This window comes from Scyliorhinus torazame, chromosome 15 (genome assembly GCF_047496885.1).
Source record: "Scyliorhinus torazame isolate Kashiwa2021f chromosome 15, sScyTor2.1, whole genome shotgun sequence".
NCBI classification, from domain to species: domain Eukaryota; kingdom Metazoa; phylum Chordata; class Chondrichthyes; order Carcharhiniformes; family Scyliorhinidae; genus Scyliorhinus; species Scyliorhinus torazame.
The window spans coordinates 16,516,518-16,535,312 of record NC_092721.1 but is presented as its reverse complement, the minus strand read 5'-3'; positions in this window follow the sequence as shown (position 1 = coordinate 16,535,312).

Genomic DNA, 18,795 nt, shown 5'->3' with positions numbered 1-18,795 from the left:
TAGGCTCCGTCACTTGCGCGTAAGTCCCATTGATTTTGATGTTGTTCAAGCATCTGAGCAACTTTTCATCCTCTTTTTCCATTCTTTGGTATTGAACCCCTCTTTGACACTTCAGCTGTTGTGGTGAAAGTGTAGCTGTTGATTTATCCCATTTTTTCCACGATGGACGAACACTGTACTCGTCTCCAGAGCATCTTTTCCTCTTATTTTGCCATGGGGCTCTCTGCGACACAAGTTAAAGTTCACATTTCAAAAACATTTCCACTGGTTTCACATTTTCAACCACATTTCTGATCACTTTCTTCTTTTCCAATTGTTTTTCAAGCTTATGAATCTTTTAATTCAGATTGCCATCAATTCTGGTAAGTTGACTTGTTTTTATTTCAGAGCTGTTCGTCAAAGTCTTATATAAGTTTTACCTGGACATTCAGTTTAACGCAGAATCTTTTTTCAATTTCGTCACTGATTGCTGCTTAGACTCTTTCAATTCATTAATTAGGTCTTCAATCTATTCTGCTTTTCAGCTTTTAAAGGCTGGATTTTCTCTTCAATACTGCGCATCTAATTCATTTTTTTCTGATTGGACCAAAATTAAAGAAGCTCAGCAGTTTTGGGTTTTAATTCTGCTTTCTGACTCATCAGTAATTCTTCAACTGTTACTGGCATTTTGCACAAAGTTCATCAACTTTTAGTTGAAGATCCTTTTTTCTATTTGTTTCTACAAATTCATGGCATTTCAGGATCTCTGTTAAGTGTTCTACCTCTTGTGTTCAACTCGCTGCAGACCTCTCTGTTTTAGAGTTCTGCTTTCGGATCGCAAAAGCAGAGAATACTGGCCTTTGCTGGTCTTTAAAGCTGACTCTTTAGTCGTGATTCGTTCAAAATAGTTCATTTGTTCTCTCATTCAGAGTGAGCTCTGACGCCGACTTGGGAATCCGGGGCGGGACCCAAGAATGGGGCTATGTCCCCATACCAGCGCCAAGACGCGGGCATTTCATCCTGTACTTTCATTAAGAAAGTCCAGAGTGATTCTTCAATTTGCATGGGGCTAGCAGAGCCCCGGAGTGCTTCTCGCAGCTCTGGCTGCGGATACGGGGCCCTGCACGTCTGGTCGGGGGTCCGCACATGCGCACGGTGACGGCCTGCGGCAGCCGCCCCGTGCGACATGGCGGACCTCACCCACGGAGTGACACCAGGAATGTCAGTCCCCCCCCCGAGATTGCGCGCTTGCCTGGCTGTCTGTGATGCCCCCCTCCCCCTGGTGCAGGATCCCCCCTGCTCCTCACCGTGGCGGCCGTTCCCGACAGGAAAAAAGTGGTTAGAACCACGCCATCGGGAACTCGGACAGTTGTCCTCGCAGAATCGCTGCGGGGGGGCTCTGTCAATGGCCCCCTACCCGCGCCGCATAGACCGTGCGCGCATGATTCCCGGCGATTCCCCACGATTTCGGCATGGAGGCTCGGAGAATCCCACCTCTGGCTTCTCCCACCGAGTTTTTAAACAGTAATTTCTGACCACTGAAGCATTTAAAAGTTTCTCGGGACTTGCTTTGTCCTGGAATTTAAAAGTTGCAGCCCAGCCATCTGCACTGTGGGAATTGAAGCTGGACTTCCAAAAGTTCCTATGAAGTCTTCTACTACAGTGGGGAATTTAACATTTCTTCCTTCAGCTTCCAAGCCTTTCATTGGAACTTTTTTTCCTGGTGATTTACTGCTCCATGCCTGATCCGCAAGCTTTTCTTCAGGTCAGATTGCTTCTTTGAGTTTTTCGTCAGTCTTGCAAGATTTTCAGTTTTCTTTGCAATTTTGCCATGGTTTTGGGATTTCCCTTTCACTGCCACCATGTTGGGTACAATTTGGTTGGTCTTAATGAACTCTTTGTTGTCTTCAGTAGGTTAGTTGTATGCATTTATTAACGCCAAGAACTATGTACACAGATACATTAACGGGTTAAAGCTAGGAGTTGTCACCATGCTTGCATGTTGGCATGACACCCTGGGTTAGTGTGTGGTCAATTCCTGCCCCAGTTGACCCGAAGTTGCAACACAAGGGAAATAAAATTTTATTTAAAATGCCCAAGGTCCTTGGTTAAGCCTAGTAAACTGCAGTCACCAGTTTTGTAACTTTAACACAAGTCACATTCTATTATGTACAGCATGGTAATTAAACAGACAGAAAATGACTGAGTATCTAACACCCTCCCCCCCCCCCTTCCTAACTATCCCCACTCTCTATACACACACACACACACACAGAAAAACAACACAGGTGGGAGAGGGTGGTGGAAAGGTAAAGAAAATATTGATAAAATAACAGAATAAGGATCTTTGATGCACTGGGATGAATTCTAGTCAGTGTCTTTCTGAAGCTCAGGCTTTTTTCCTGCGAGGCTTGATTAATCTTGTGTGTAAATAAAGTACCCTTGACCTTGAACTAACTAACTGGTGTTTGGCTCTTTGATCGATACCCGGTTGAACCTTGCGGTGGTATCATTTGATACCTGGCGACTCTGAGCAATATAATATCGAGATCTAAAGAAAGAAGGGCAACCTTATTGATTGCTGTATTTATAGCAGGTAAAAAAAAGGCAAACCAGTTATCTCCGAAAGCATCACGCAGGAACCAAACAATGACTATTGTCAGGCAGCACAATGTCCCTGGCCGACACACCGGTTGCCAGCCAACCAATCAATCCGAGTCCCTCCAAACCAGGTTCCTAAGATCCACTCGATGCCGAGGAGACTGACTTCTCCTTTCCAAAAACAAAACCTGGGAACACAATGTCCTGACAAGCAGGCTGTTTCAACTCTGAATCTTCTCCTTAAAAGCACATTCTGATTCTGGGTCCATGGGCCAAAATAATAAAATAACTTAAAACGAATGGGAACAAAGGAAATAAACAGGAAGGACTCTTACATTGTGCACATCACTGTGTGGATGATACCGTACTCAATTTCACATTAACCTTTTATGTGCCAGACCTTTATACTGCAATTTCCACCCCTGGGGTCTATAATCCTGGGCAAGGCCCATCAGTAGCCATTAACTGTGGAACAAGGTGATGCATGGCTCTCGCTGGTTCTCTAGCCAATGGGTGAGACCCCCATAGTCTGGATTAGATTCTGCCCAGACTACTGCACAGATTGATGTTACTGAACTGCTGGCTTCTTGAGATTCAGTCTCCTAATAATTCCGGCGCTCAGTATTAATCCTGTCGTGCATTTTCCTGTCTCTTTAAGTCACCATGTCTGCACTGAACAACAAGTTGACATTTATTGCGAATCTGCAATTGGATTGTTCTCTGCAGCCTTGCATAAATAGTGGAATCTTACTTTCTCCAGCAGTGTATCCAAATTAAAAAATTACCCCAGACACCCATGTTCCATTCAGCTGCAAAGCTGCAGGTCTCCATCAGGACTGATATGAATCTTTTGCCATTTTCAGCTGATGAGAAACAGTGAGCTGCTGCATTAGATAAGTAATTTAACACCTGCCTGTGTGTGAAGTGAATTATGAAAATCCTGCTATAAAGCATGGGTAGCCAGGTCATTCTGCTCGGAACAGAATGAGATCCTGCAAATGCGATCTGTGTCTCCATCTGTCCATCTTTCTGTGTCGGCACAAACATATCCTTACAGGTTGAGCAGTAGCGTGTTGATCTAATAACGCTGCAGCAAACTCACATCCAAAGAATTATTTTGAGAAAATATACTGTCCACAGTTTGAATCCAGTCTCAATTAATATGGCATCTTTTTGTTCCAAGCTTTTTCTGTTTATTATGTACACTCCTCTGATATAACTTAAATATTCCTGCACTTTTCACCAGCTGACCGTGTAGATAAACATGGAAATTACTCCATGGCAATGTCTCATAAAAGAGGAGATTAGTCCTCCCTGGCGTCTAGGCCAATATTTATTCCTAAATTAACATTTGTTAATCCAGGTTACCTGGACATGCTGGCATTATATGTGGGACCTTTCTTTGTGTAAGTTGGACCCCTTGTTTCCTATATTATAACAGTAACAATCCTTCAAAAGTGCTCAATTGATTGTTAGGTGTTTTGGTATTTCCTGAAGTCATGAAAGGTGCTAAATAACTGCGAGATTTTATTTAGTTTAAAAAGGTGTCTGAACCATCAACTTGACCAATGTGCTTCCTGACTGACCCATTAGTTGGTATCAGCTTAGTTCAACTCACCCAACTTCTGAGGGCACGATCGATAAGCCACGTTGCGCATGAAAGGCAGCACACCGCAGCGCAGTGTGGCCGATAGAAGCCGGGTGAGCCCGCTCCCGGAATCTACCCGGCTCGCAACACCTCGCGAGATCTCTTGCGATCACCATTCAGTAAATCTGCATATTAAAGCGAGTCAGTTAATCACACATTAATGTGTAGATTCCCGAGGTACCCGAGCTATGGAGATAGATCTCCTGTGTCTCGGAGACCTTTGGCAAGCGCCATTCAGTGCTGGTCTCCACAAACGGGGACCAGAGAGAATGGCACTTGTGGGGTTCTCCCAGGGGATTGGAGACCCCCAGGTGCATGCTTTTTGGGCAGGGTGGTGGCCAGGCACTGCTGGTGCCACCTGGGCACTTTGGCATTGCCAACCAGGCACCATGGCAGTGCCAGACTTACATCTTGGCAGTGACACCTGGGTGCCAGCCTGGCACTGCCAAAGTGCCCAGGTGGAACTGCCAAGATGGCACTGCCAGCTGGCACAGGCACTGCCAGAGTTTCAGGTTGGCACTGCCAAAGTGCCAAGCTGGCATTTTTTGCATGGGTGCAATTAGGCCGGGAGTGCCATATGCTTGTGTTTGAGGGGGGGGAAGGGGGATATGGGGGGGCAGATTGCTGGGGCCTTTCCCACAGCGCGTTGGGGCTTGGGGGAGGTCGAGTGTCGCTTCTCGGGCCTCGGAGATCGGGGCGTCATTTAAAAATGGCTTCCCGATCTCTCGCTACACTGAGGTGTTCCGGCTAGCGGCTACGTATGGCCACAGCTGCGCATTCCCTGTTGAGGCCCCTTTTCAAACGTGAGTCGTGTTTTGTAGCCTTGTGTTTCTCCGTGCTGTGAGCTATGGGACTTTGTTCCCATGTAGTTGAATGGCGTCCTGAATTGTCCGTTTTCCACATGCATGTACGTCACATAAGGAAACTTCCATTCAGGTCCAAGAAATCTTCAAAACCACTGCAGGGAAGATCTTAGGGAGGGAGAGCTTTGCCCTGAAGGCATTTAGAGCACAGGGATGTTCCCTTTTTATGATGGCGTTTAGCACATGCCAAGGTTTCCAGAAAGTTGAAACTCGATACAAACAACAAACTATCCGAGGGATACACTTTTAATGTATGCTCTGTGAACTGACAGATTTGGGTTCAAATTAACTTTGGAAGCTGACATTTCCAATTGAGCTTTTCAAATCTAGCGAGCTGCCAAGCTCAGCAGGGTCATCAGTAGAGGATCAACAACAAACGGAGACAAAATACATGGCAGTGGCAGGGAATCTCACAATAGGAGCATAGATCAACGAAGCAGGCATGCTGACCAACATGCCCAATTTTCTTGTCCGTGCTTTCCTGAATGAAGATGCTTGCTGGGAGCATAGCCCAGTTCAATGTACCTTCAAGATATCAGGCTGCCAGGAGAGAGGAGAAATCAATAAATCACCTCCCGAAAGTTATACTTCCACATCAGGAAATTTTGAGACGATGGGAAGTCAGCAGTTAAAGGGGGATCTCAGAATGTCAAAAGCAGGACTTTGTTGTTTTGATTTGGTTTTGATTCTGCCTTCCCATTTGGCTCTTGAATTGCCCCCATTCCTATCCACTACTGCCTTGTACAACTGCCCCTTTGTCATGTAATCCCTTCTGCTGTTCACTTGTCACAGATCTTCCATTCTGGTCTCCACCCACTGCAGTAGTGTGGCCCCTTGAAGGGGCGATACTTCCCCGGGTCATGTGACGGGCCTGGAGCCTATGGGGACACAGCGTGCGAACGTAAGTCTATCAGGAGTTTAGATTTGGCTCTGGACGTTGGGGCTTGGTTAGAGTTAGTCCGGGAGTCATGGCAACAAGGTCTGTGTATTAGTTGCCCAGTTCAGTAAATATAGTTTGCCTTAGTCCAAGAAACCTTGTTTGCATTTCAACAATGCCTTGTCAATCGCTGCGCAATATAACATTGGCGACGAGGGTAAAGCAAGTCAGTGAAAAGGGGTGTGATAGCCACTCAGAATGCTAAAAGATAAAAGATCGTTTGCAGCCAAATAGCGATGCCATTGTTTGGAAAAATTGATCCGTTTGATCCACAGCTCGAAAGTTGGGGTCGATGTGCCGAAAGGCTTTGGTAATTTTTCACTGCCAATTAAATAACAGCAGAGGAAAAAACAAAAGTAATATGACTTACTGTTTGTGGCCCACAAGCAAACAACCTCGTGTGATGTTTAATATTTCTGGAGGTTCCAGACTCCAAGTCATTTGATCAATTGGTGCAGTTAGTGAGGGACTATTATAACCCCCAACCCTCCACCATTATGCAGAGATACAAGTTTCATACAGCCATCAGAGGTCCAGGTGAAACGGTACCTGCTTTCCCAGCCAGACTTCGACAGAAGTCTGAACTTTGTGCATTTTGTACTTCTCTCAGTGACATGCTGCATGACCGGTTGGTCTGCGGGATTAACAACTTCAATAGTCAGAAGAAGTTGCTGGCAGAAAGCAAGATATCCTTGGACAAGGTGGTTGAGTTGGCTCAAGCTATTGAAAGCACTGAGCAGAGTGCTTTTGAATTGCAAAGTGTGCAGACAGAAGTAATCTAGTTATGACCATAAGCGGCGGCTACTCGAGGTTGCTGAAGTGAGGGAGCTGCGGGGCCTGAAAAGAAGAAAAGTAACAGGCAGTCACAAAGCTGAGGGATTTGTTACCGTTGTAGGGGAAAACACTCCAAGGACAGGTGCAGGTTGAAAGAGTTCAGCTGTTTCAGATGTAATAAGAAAGGCCATTTGCAAGCCGGGAGCAGAGGCAGACAGACTAATTCAAGTTCCCCCAAAAAACAATGGCAACTCCAGTCAATAAGTTTGAGGAAGACCCTCGGGAAACATCAGAAGTACACAATCTTAATCTGGTGAGATTAAGTAGAACACCCTCCACTGAGATCAGCCTAGTTGTCAATGGTCTCCATTCAAAATGGAGGTCGATACAGGGGCAGCTGACACAGTAGTGGCTGAGCAAACATTTAGTTATCTCCAGGGAGGGCTGAGAACCTCAGCAATACTATGCCTTACCTGAGCCACCTCTACTGTAGAGGCACTGAAGATATTGGAGACGGCATCCATACCCATATCGTGCCAACAGCACTCCGCCCAGTTACCATAAATCATTGTGGAGAAAAATCCCCGCTCTAACATTGTAACCCCACTAATGTTTGGACACTTGGCCGCAATTTAGCATGACCATAGAATCATAGATTTTACAGTGCAGAAGGAGGCCATTTGGCCCATCAAGTATGCACCGGCCCTTGGAAAGAGCTCCCTACTTAAGCCCACACCTCCACCCTATTACCGTAACCCAGTAACTCCACCTAAACGTTTTGGACACAAAGGGAAATTTAGCATGGCCAATCCATCTAATCTGCGTATCTTTGGACTGAGGGAGGAAACCAGAGCATCCGGAGGCAACCCACTCAGACACGGGGAGAATGTGCAAACTCTGCCCAGATAGTCACCCAAGGTCGGAATCGAACCCGGATCCCTGGTGCTGTAAGGCTGTAATAATAATAATAATTGTTTATTGTCACAAGTAGACTTCAATGAAGTTACTGTGAAAAGTCCCTAGTCGCCACATTCCGGCGCCTGTTCGGGGAGGCTGGTACCGGAGCAGTGCTAACCACTGTGCCACCGTGTCGCCTGCCGTTGCTGGAGACTCAGATGCTCCCAATTTGGAAGAGCCAGTGGCCAAGTTAAGATGCTTGGCAGGAGTTAGGAAGTCACCTGATAGACTTACATTTTGAACTTTGTTTTAAGCTCCTTTACTGTAACTCTTCTAATAAGAGATTTTCTGTTTCTGTAACGGAACTTAAGAGGTGAGGAATATGGTAGTGTGTCTCCTTTAAGGAGCGATACTTTGTGGGCCACGGGTCGGGCCTAGAGGCTATGAGGTCGCAGCACGTGAATGTGAGAGTATCAGGAGTTTAGGTCCAATTCTGGCCATTGAAGCTTGGCCAGAGCTAACTCGGGTGTCGTGGGTACAAGACCTGTGCAATAGTTGTGCCGTCCAGTTTATATAGTTCACCTTCCTTGAAAAAACATCTTTTGTGTTTCAAAACTGTCTCATAGATCGGCTCGCAATATAACCCCACCATCCAGACACCACCCCCCCACACACTATCCACCAAACATCTCTGCCTCTATGCTTGCTCAAAAGCCGCTGTACCTCTAACATTTTGCAGTTCTAAAAAAGATCATCAAACTGTTCTCGGTTCACAGATGCTGCCGGTGCCTGTGTTTGTTTGTGATTTACAGTGCTAATTTCTATCATACAATGTACAGTGCAGAAGGAGGCCATTCGGCCCATCGAGTCTGCACCGGCCCTTACAAAGAGCACCCGACTGACGCCCACGTCTCTACCCTAACCCCGTAACCCAGTAACCTCCACTTAACATTTATTTTGGACACTAAGGGCAATTTAGCATGACCAATCCACCTAACCCGCACATCTATGGACTGTGGGAGAAAACCGGAGCACCCGGAGCAAACCCACGCATACACGGGGAGAACGTGCAGACTCCGCACAGACAGCGACCCAGCCGGTTATCAAACCTGGGACCCTGGAGCTGTGAAGCAACTGTGCTAACTACTATGCTACCATGCTGCCCAGAAAAGTGAAGTCGCCATAGTCCCGGATTACCATAGACTGCTTTCTCCTTTGAGGGGGAGAAGCCACCTGCTTAATTCACAAGGCTTCCTGTCTCAGTGTTTTGACTCTGTCGCTGGATTTTAATGTTGATGAAGGATATTCCAATGGATATTCCACTGCTTCCGTGTCATTTGGAGGATGAAGAGAATGGATAGGAGGGGTATGAAACAGGGAGGTTTGTATCAGGGGTCAACAGTAATGATTCAAAATGCTTGGTCAGTGACCAGGTCCGGAGTGGCAGAGAAAATCATTTTGTTTTCAGATAATAATAGATAGAGGAGTGTAGAACTACTAGAACTAGAGGGCATAGGTTTAAGGTGAGGGGAGAGATACAAAAGAGACCAGAGGGGAAATGTCTTCACACAGAGGGTGGTGAACATCTGGATAGGGCTGCCAGAGGCAGTGGTAGAGGCGGGTACAATGTTTTCCTTTAAAAAATAGTTAGACATTACATGGGCAGGGTGGGTATTGTTGACTTTTTTTCCTATACTCTTTTCCTCTGTCCTTTCTGTGGCTCTGTTCCGATTATGGCAATCAGTGAATTTGCCCTTCTTTCTATGTTATCTATATCCGAATGCTTAGAGTCGCCAGGCGTCAAATGATACCACCACAAGTTTCAACCGGCTATCAATCAAAGAGCCAAACAGCAGTTAGTTAGTTCAAGGGCAAGGGTACTTTATTTACACACAATTAGTCATGCAACATAAACACTACTAGTTAACTACACCTATCGACTAAGACAACCTGTACTTAACTTCGGGCACCCGGCTTAGGTCAGAGAAACAGTGGCCGCTGTTCGATTCTGGATCTATCAAGTCCGAAGGAGTAACTGCTGCTCAGCTGGGCTCATCCGTCTTGTCGCGAGCGTTGAACTTGTATTTGCTTCTGATGTTGCTGCACTTGGAGATGGCCATGACCGGGGTACCAGGACCAAGAGAGAGCGAACATGTGGCAAACTCTTCTTCTTATACTTAGGGGGTTTTGCGCTCTTTTGGGCAGTCCTCCGGTTTGGGCCCCACTAATTGGGTGATCCCTGATCACTCCATTCGATTCCTAACCAATAAGTGGGCGAGGATCTGGATGGATGGGTGTGTATCCCAAGCGGTCACTGACCCCGTTGTTTGCATTTCCCTTGAGCAGGGAGTGGCGCCGAAATGTCTGGGACTGTCCCGGTTGCTCGAGTACCAGTCCTTTGTTTTGGTGAAGATGGGCCATCAAATGCTAATCGGCCCCATTAAAATGCTAATTGGTCGGAGTTTCGATACCGTCTGGACTTCTTGCTTACAAATATGCATTTGAGGATCTGAGCCTGCCTGAGTCTTGGCTTGTCCATTTTACCCACCAGGCTTTGCGAGTTTCTCTGTACCTAGTTGTAAGTGGCCATCCCAGATGGCTACAGTATAGAGAGATATGAGCCAAATGCGGGCAGGTGGGACTAGCTTAGTGACAGAAACTGGGCGACATGGACAAGCTGGGCCAAAGGGCCTGTTTCCATGCTGTAAACATCTCTGATTTTATCTATAATGAGGAAGGTAATGGCAAAGTTGTGCCCTCTCCTGGAAGAGATGACAGTGTCACTGCTCCTCAGGATAATGTTCGCCTTTAACTGTTGCACAATAAATCCAACCCAAGCGTCACCGACGACCTCAGACAATCTGCAGTCCATAGATTGATGATACAGGACTTGCTGAGTGAAACAAGTCCGTCACTTCCCTTTGAGTCAGGCAGCAGCAGAGTGGGACCACTGATTTTGTTCAAATATATGGCAGGGATCCTCAAAGTCTAGGACTGACGGTACTCATCTGGTCCTCCAGGCCCTCAGCATCATCCCACGGGATCTTTGTGAACCATGGAAACTTCCACCCCTTCAATAAACAGGTCGGCTGTGCCAATCAAAACTCGGCCATGCAGGGAAATGCCCGAGTCCCAGTCAGCAGTAATAATGTTATCATATTGATGCAATCCACCATGCCTGGATTCTTTGACAGGGAATGAGGAATACATAGATAGCTCCTGGGAGACATGCCTATCCCCGACAGGCTTCATAAATAAATCAAGGCAACAAGGATCACTCTGAAACACGCTATAGGCATCTGGAGTCAGCACTTCAAACGTCTGAACAGGTCATGAAGGGTATCTTACAATACGGCGTTCACTGTGCAACTCAACAACGCATAAATTAGGAGCAGGGTCATCTAGATAGAACCAAAAGTGAAGCGAAACTGAGAAGCTAGAAAAACATTTGTGCTAAATCATCGCTTTGGGCAGAAAAAAACATTTTATTGGCTTTCATGAATGAGGCCTTCAATCTACATTGCTTTTTTCTGTTAAAAATCCCTACGGTGCAGAAGGAGGCCATTCGGCCCATCGTGTCTGCAGCGACCCTCTGAAAGAGCACCCACTTCCCCACCCGATTCCTATGACCCTTTCATCTCACATACACTAAAGGACTTTTTGGAAGGCCAATCCACCTAACCTGCATATCTTTGGACTGTGGGAGGAAACCGGAGCATCCGGAGGAAACCGATGCAGACACGGGAGAACGTGCAGACTCCACACAGATAATATTTCACATTTGCCGAACCCAGTATGTGCACAAAACAGTCACGTAAGATTATGATACAACACCAAGTGATCCTTGTGGTCAGTTCTAAGTTTCCTCTATCTTGAAAGGGACACAAACAAAGTAGTTGATAGCAGCAAACTTGGAAAATATCTCCCAAGAGGGGTAGTAAAGTTAACTTCCTGCTCATGTGCTATATCTGACCACGCATTACATAGTAGCACAGCACAGAAACAGATTATTCAGACTAACAGGCCAGTGCCTGCATGCCGTAGATGATGCTGCAGGTAATTCTGTTGCTGTGGTTTGCTGCTTTCACTCAACTGAGTCTTGAAGCCATGGTTCCCAAATGAAAATCCTAGACATACACTTGACAACACCTACCTCATTAAGATTACATTAACCTCCTACGGAATCAACAGACTTACTGTATGATAACTTCTGTTTTCATTCCCAGGGACGATCGTTATGAGTCAGGGCCCTCGATACCTGAAATTCAGTATGTCCTGCAGGATTTTCCACGATTCAGATTTGTTTCGAGGGTTTATCTATTGTAAGCAACTGTTCATATGGGTTGTTAGTAGAGCCAAAGGGCTGAATTCTCTGCCATCGGGATTCTCCATTTTGCTGGCAGTTCGAAGGTTTCCCGACGGCGTGGGGCTGCCCCACAATGGGAAACCCCATTGAGCACCCGGCGAAACGGAGAATCCCGACGGCACGCCACATCAGGGGCAGGATTCTCCCGTACCTGGCGGGGCGGGGGGTCCCGGCGGGTCGTAGTGGAGTGAACCACTCCGGCGTCGGGCCGCCCCAAAGGTGCGGAGGATCAGGGGCTCGGCCCGCCACAGAGTGCTTGGGGCCCTGCCGACTGGTGGGATAGGGGCTTGGCGCCACGCCAACCGGCGGCAAAGGCCCACCGCCGGCCAACATGAGTCGGCGCATGCGCACACAGAGAGCGAGGGACACAGAGAGGGAGGGACACACAGAGAGCGAGGGACACACAGAGAGCGAGTGACATACGCGGGAGGGTTCGTCTCCGCATCGGCCATAGCGGAGGATGACAGCGGCCGATGTGGAACAATAGAGTGCCCCCGCGGCACAGGCCCGCCCGCGGATCGGTGGGCCCCGACCGCAGGCCAGGCCACCATGGGGGCACCTCCCGGGACAAGATTCCCCCGTGACAACCCAGGAACCCTGGAGCTTGCCTGCACCGCCAGATCCCACCGGTAAGGAACCTATTCTGATTTACGCCGGCGGGACCGCCTACAGACGGGCGGGACTTCAGCCCATCGCTGGCCGGAGAATTCGGGCGTTCCCGGCACCCATTGAGTCGAGCCGGACCCCACCATTCTCCGAGACGGGTGGCGCGACTCACAGTGGGCCGGTTTTTGGGGGGCGGGAGAATTGGGAGGACGGCGGCGGGATTCACCCTGACCTCCTGAAATCTGGTGCAGCCAGACGGAGAAACCCATACGTTTGAAATCAAGCTATTTTCCTACGGGATAATGCCAAGGAAATTAAACCCGTGGACAAGTTTGCTTTAAAAATATAGACATAATTAGTTTATGCACTCGAAAAATGCAATACAAAAATCTGAATGATCACATTGAATCTTCACTTCTTTTAATTAAGATCTTTATTTTTTTATTATCATAGGTAGAAAATAATTATACCATATGTCACATAATATTCAAGTAGTAATAAATGAATACACACTGAATATATATTTATGCATGAACTACATATTAAACTCTCATTAGCTATCGAAAGAAAACTTCATCCACTCTTGAAATGTGAGCTCCGTTCTCTCTCCACAACTGTTTTCAGACCTGCTGAAATTGTCCAGCATTTTCTGATTTTGTTTCCAAATTTAGTACCGTTCGCTGCCACAAGATGTCCCAAAGCCATCAGCAGCCAATGAAGTACATTTGACATGCAGGACTGGTTCCTTGCGGATAACTTCCCGGCTCTGCGGAGCTTTCAGAATTCAGGCAGAACCTGAATGCAGAAGTCCGGGCCCTATTTTGACTGATCCAATTGTTGCAGGTGGAGGAATGGGTTTGAATCACGCAGGGCGTTTCGAGCTCTTTGCTGAATTCAAACATTTTAGCTGCTGCCAGGACCTTAACCTACGGCGTGGGAGTCACAAATTCATCAAGTTGATAGAAATGCTTTTGAAGGGTGGATAAGGTCAGTATAACTCTTCCAACTATTAAAAAAAATGGGCTGTAGCTATCACTGAGAGGTTAAAAGAAAACCTTCTGCTGGACTTATTTGATTGACAGGGGAAGGTTAGAAAGCACAGTAGCATCAAGTCATACAGTTTCAATAGTATTCTTTGTTACTATTTCCTCAAAGACTATGAACATGTCAGAATGAACGCTTGGTCAAGGCTTAAATGATGGCCAGTGCACCAAGGATAACACCACAGGTCTTTTTAAACTATGATCATTCATATTCTCCCACAATGTGGTGGTGGCATGGGAGTAATGTCCAATGTTTAAAGCCCATCACAGCAGCTGGTGGAGTTTCAATCAAATTAATAAATATAGAATATCAAGCTAATCTTGGTAATGCTGACCAAGAAACTATTGTCAGACCCATCTAGTTTAATAATGCCCTTTAGGGATGGAAAGCTGTCATCCTTCTGTGTTCTGGCCTACATATGGCTCCCAGCCATAGAACAATGTGGATGACTGTTAACTGCCCTCTGAAATGGCTTAGCAAGCCACCCAGTTGTATAAAACTGCACCAAAAAGGGTAAAAATGCAATGGACCACCCAATTTCGATCTAAGCACCAGTAAAGAAAATGGCAAACACAGCTCTGTCCACTCAGAATAGTCTTCCACTTGGGAGTTTGTGCCAAAGGTGGGAGAGCTGTCCCACAGAATAAACAAGCAGCAATCTGACAAAATCATATCTGACAGACAATGTCCCAGACACCACCATCACCAAAGCTGGGTGTGCCTCTTCCTATCGGCAGGACAGACCCCTCAGAGGTGACAGCGTCGAGACATATAGTTGGCAGGGAGTCCACAACATTGATACCAGACCCCATGAAATCTAATGATATCAACTAAAACCTGGGCAAGGAAACATCTTGCTGATTACCACCTACCGCATCTGAAGAATCAGTACTCCTCCATGTCAGGCACCATTTGAAAGATTCACTGAGGGTGGCAAGGACAAAATATACGCAAATTCAGGACCTTGAATGTCCAACACCAAGAATGGCTCATTAGCACCATTCTGACTGAGAGTCCGAAATCCTCAAGGACATAGCTGCTAGACTGTATCTGTGGCAGGTGGTGAGGGAACCAACAAGAGGGAAACGTCTACTTGGCCTGTACTTACCAAAGTACCTGACCCAGATGTATCTGTCCATGACAGTATGGTAGCACAGTGGTTAGCACTGTCGCTTCACAGCTCCAGGGTCGCAAGTTCGATTCCCGGCTTGGGTCACTGTCCGTATGGAGTCTGCACCTTCTCCCCGTGTCTGCGTGGGTTTCCTCCGGGTGCTCCGGTTTCCTCCCTGAAAGACGTGCTGTTAGGTAATTTGGACATTCTGAATTCTTCCTCAGTGTACCCGAACAGGTGCCGGAATGTGGCGACTAGAGGCTTTTCACAGTAACTTCATTCCAGTGTTAATGTAAGCCTACTTGTGACAATAAAGATTATTATTATTGGTAGGAGTAACAACCCCATAGACCCTGTGGAGACAAAATCCCGAATTCATGTTGAGAATACCCTCTATTCAGTTGCGTAGCATTACCACTGTGTTAAGCGACATAGATTTTTGACAGATTTAGCAACTCAAAATTCAGCCTCCATGTGACACGGTGGGCCATCAGCAACAGCAGAATTGTACTCACCCATAATCTGTAATCCCATGGGCTGACATATCCCTAATTCTACCATTGCCGTCGTGTCGAGAGATGAATCCCGGTTCAATGAAGAGGAGGACACGCCAGGAACTGTACTTGGCGTACCTAAAAATGAGATGTTAACCTGGTGAAGCCAGAAGACAGGCTTATTTGCATGTGAAACAGTGGAAGCAGTATGCGACTGACAGAGCAAAGCGATCCCACAACCAATGGATCATATTTAAACTCTGCAGTCCTGCCACATTTAGTCGTGAATGGTGGTGGGAAATTAACGAACAAACGGGAGGGGGAGGCTCCACAAATATCTCCATGCTTAATGATGAGGGAACCCAGCGGATCATTGCGAAAGACAAGGCGGAAGCATTTGCAACCATCTTCCGGCGGAAATGCCAAGTGGATGATTCATCTCGGCCTCCTCCTGAGATCGCCAGCTTCACAGACCACTTTACAGCCACCTTGATTCACTCAACATGATATAGAGAAATGGCCAAAGGTATGAGATGTTGCAATGGTCCGAACAACATTCTTACAATAACAATAAAAGACTTGTGCTCCAGAACTAGCCATGCCCCTTGCTAATACAGCAGCAACACTGGCATTGATCTCGCAATGTGGAAAATTGCCCAGGTGTGTCCTGTCAAGTCAGATAAAACCCAGCCATTACCACGCCCTCAGTGGCAACTGTGTGTATCTTTAACAAGATGCAGCATCTTACCAAGGCTCCTTCGACAGCATCCTCCAAGCCCTACATCTACTCCTAATACCTATGTCATAGTCATAAAGCCATAGAATTTACAGCGCTGAAGGAGGCCATTCGGCCCATCAAGTCTGCACCGGCCCTTGGAAAAAGCACCCTGCCCAAGCCTACACACCTCCACCCTATCCCCATAACCCAGAAACCCCACTTAACCTTTTTGAATACTAAGGGCAATTTAGCATGGCCAATCCATCTAACCCTTACATCTTTGGACTGTGGGAGAAAACCGGAGCACCCGGAGGAAACTCACGGGGAGAACGTGCTGACTCCGCACAGACAGTGACCAAAGCCGGGATTTGAACCTGGGACCATGGAGCTGTGAAGCAACTCTGCTAACCACTATGCTACCATGCTGCTCCCACCATTCTGCCATGCTGCCCCCACTATGCTACCGTGCTGCCCGTGCTGTATTGTATCACATGTCAAATTTTGATTATTCTATTTGGGACCTGGCAGTGGGACTTGAACCTCTGATTCAAAGGTAAGAGTGGCAACCACTAATACAGTCCTATTCCATTCATTTCCTTCCCTTCCCTCAGCTGCCTGCAGAACGTGCCATGCATTCTCAGGTGCCTATTCACTCGCCAGGCACCTGAGACTGCTGGAAAGATACCTTTCTGTGGTCAGTCGTTTCCAGAAGTGTGCTAGGTGCCTTACTTATTTAGCAGTTGTCTCACTACCCATGTACAATATTATAACACCAATGTTATAATGTAACATTACAATATTAAAAATGTAAATGTCGCCACAGTCCGAGAGGGACTTTGCGAGAGAGCTGACTGTTGGTGATTCAACCTGAGGATCGCCACACCTCAGGCGAGGGGCAAGGTTGAGGAGGCAGGGCCTTCATGAATAACCTCAGCCAGTAAAGCAATTGAACCTGCGCTGTTGACACCGATCCACATCACGAACTAGCCATCCAGCCAACTGAGCTCACCAACCCCGATTGTGATAGTACTCCTTTGTGGATAAACTGGATATTTGTCTCTTTCCAGAGTGTCTTTTTCAATCTATGCAAAGGCAGGTCAGGCAAATGCTCATATGGAAGTAAAAGATCTTTCGAGCTCAGAAACAGTCCATTCAGCCCAACTGGTCCATGATAGCTTATGCTCTGCACAAGCCTCATCTCATGCAAACAACATATTCCTCATGTACTTAGTTTTGTAAGGGCCCCGAAGAATCCAGCACGAGTTTTAAGGATACAAAATAATAACGTTTATTTACTATAACAATATATACATAACAGTAGCAGTAACTTCCCTTGCTACCTTCTCCTTCCTCCTGGTTCCTGGACTGGCCAGCTTATTTATAGTAGGAGTTTCTCCGCCCCCCTCATTGGGGAAGTTCATACTCCCATAGGATTGTGGGATAGTCATTAGTCCCCAGCCAATCGTCAGTAGGCAGGTTATAACACTTAGCAATTCATCCCTTCAGTGCACCTCTGCTGGTCCCTTCAACTGCTCTGTGTGGTAGCAAGCTTTGCATTCTAACTGTGATCCAGGGAAATAATTTTCTTCTGAGTTCTTTATTGGATCACTTTGTCAGTTTCTTCAATACATGATCACTTGTCCTGGACTCCCCACAATTGCAAACCTATGCCTACCCTACCAAACATTTTTGACAATTTAAAAACCTTTATCCTGTCACCTCTCAGCCTTTGCTTTACTGAAGAGCCCCAGCCTGTTTAATCTTTCAAGTTGATATTTAACACAAATGATTAAGCTCGGCGATTTCACAGTAAAGTGAGCATCCTAAGTAACTGTTACTTTCTCTAACTCTTCTTTATTGAAGACGAGATCATGAGCGCGCCATGTTTCCCCACCTCAGTGGGCTATCTTTCCAAACTTGGGCACCATCGCCTCTGCCTATTCTCTCTCTGTTTTTCAACCTTCTCTTGGATTTTTGTCGGCCAGCTTTCACGAGAAGGCTTCTGGCTGACTGTGCGTATGAGCTTTCTCAGGATCCTCACCTGCTCAGCTTCCTCTTCACGCTGAGGGCAGTGGTGCTGCAACACAATGGCATGATGTGTTAATTGATAACAAAGTCAAGCTAACAAATTGTATCTTGCTTGCAGCCTGCGGGAACCACAATCAGAGCTGGCGCATCATCATCTTAGCTGGCCACAGGCTTTGTGACTTGACATTTCGTGCACTGATCCTTTCCTAGTAAGAAGTGGTCAAAAGGTGCCAAAACATGACAGTACCGTATGTTAACTTTGCTGTTCCAGCTGCTGCTGGTGCTGCATTGCACCATTTGTGAAGTTTCTCTGCGTTGCAGCGAGCAGAAACAGAAGTGAAATCAATCTCCTTTTTCCATGCTGAGCCAGTCTTCATTTGTACATTTCCAGGATTGCCAGAAGGAATGGAGGTTTGAATACAATTTCAGTCATTTCTTCAATTTTGACCAAACAACTCACTGATGGGCCATAGGGACTGGAAACCAGATTACATACAATAATAATAATCTTTATTCTCACAAGTAGGCTTACATTAACACGGCAATGAAGTTACTGTGAAAATCCCCTCGTCGCCACTCTCCGGCACCTGTTCGGGTATGCAGAGGGAGCATTCAGAATGTCCAAATTACCTAACAAGCACGTCTTTCGGGACTGGTGGGAGGAAACCGGAGCACCCGGAGGAAACCCACGCAGACACGGGGAGAACGTGCAGGCTCCGCACAGACAGT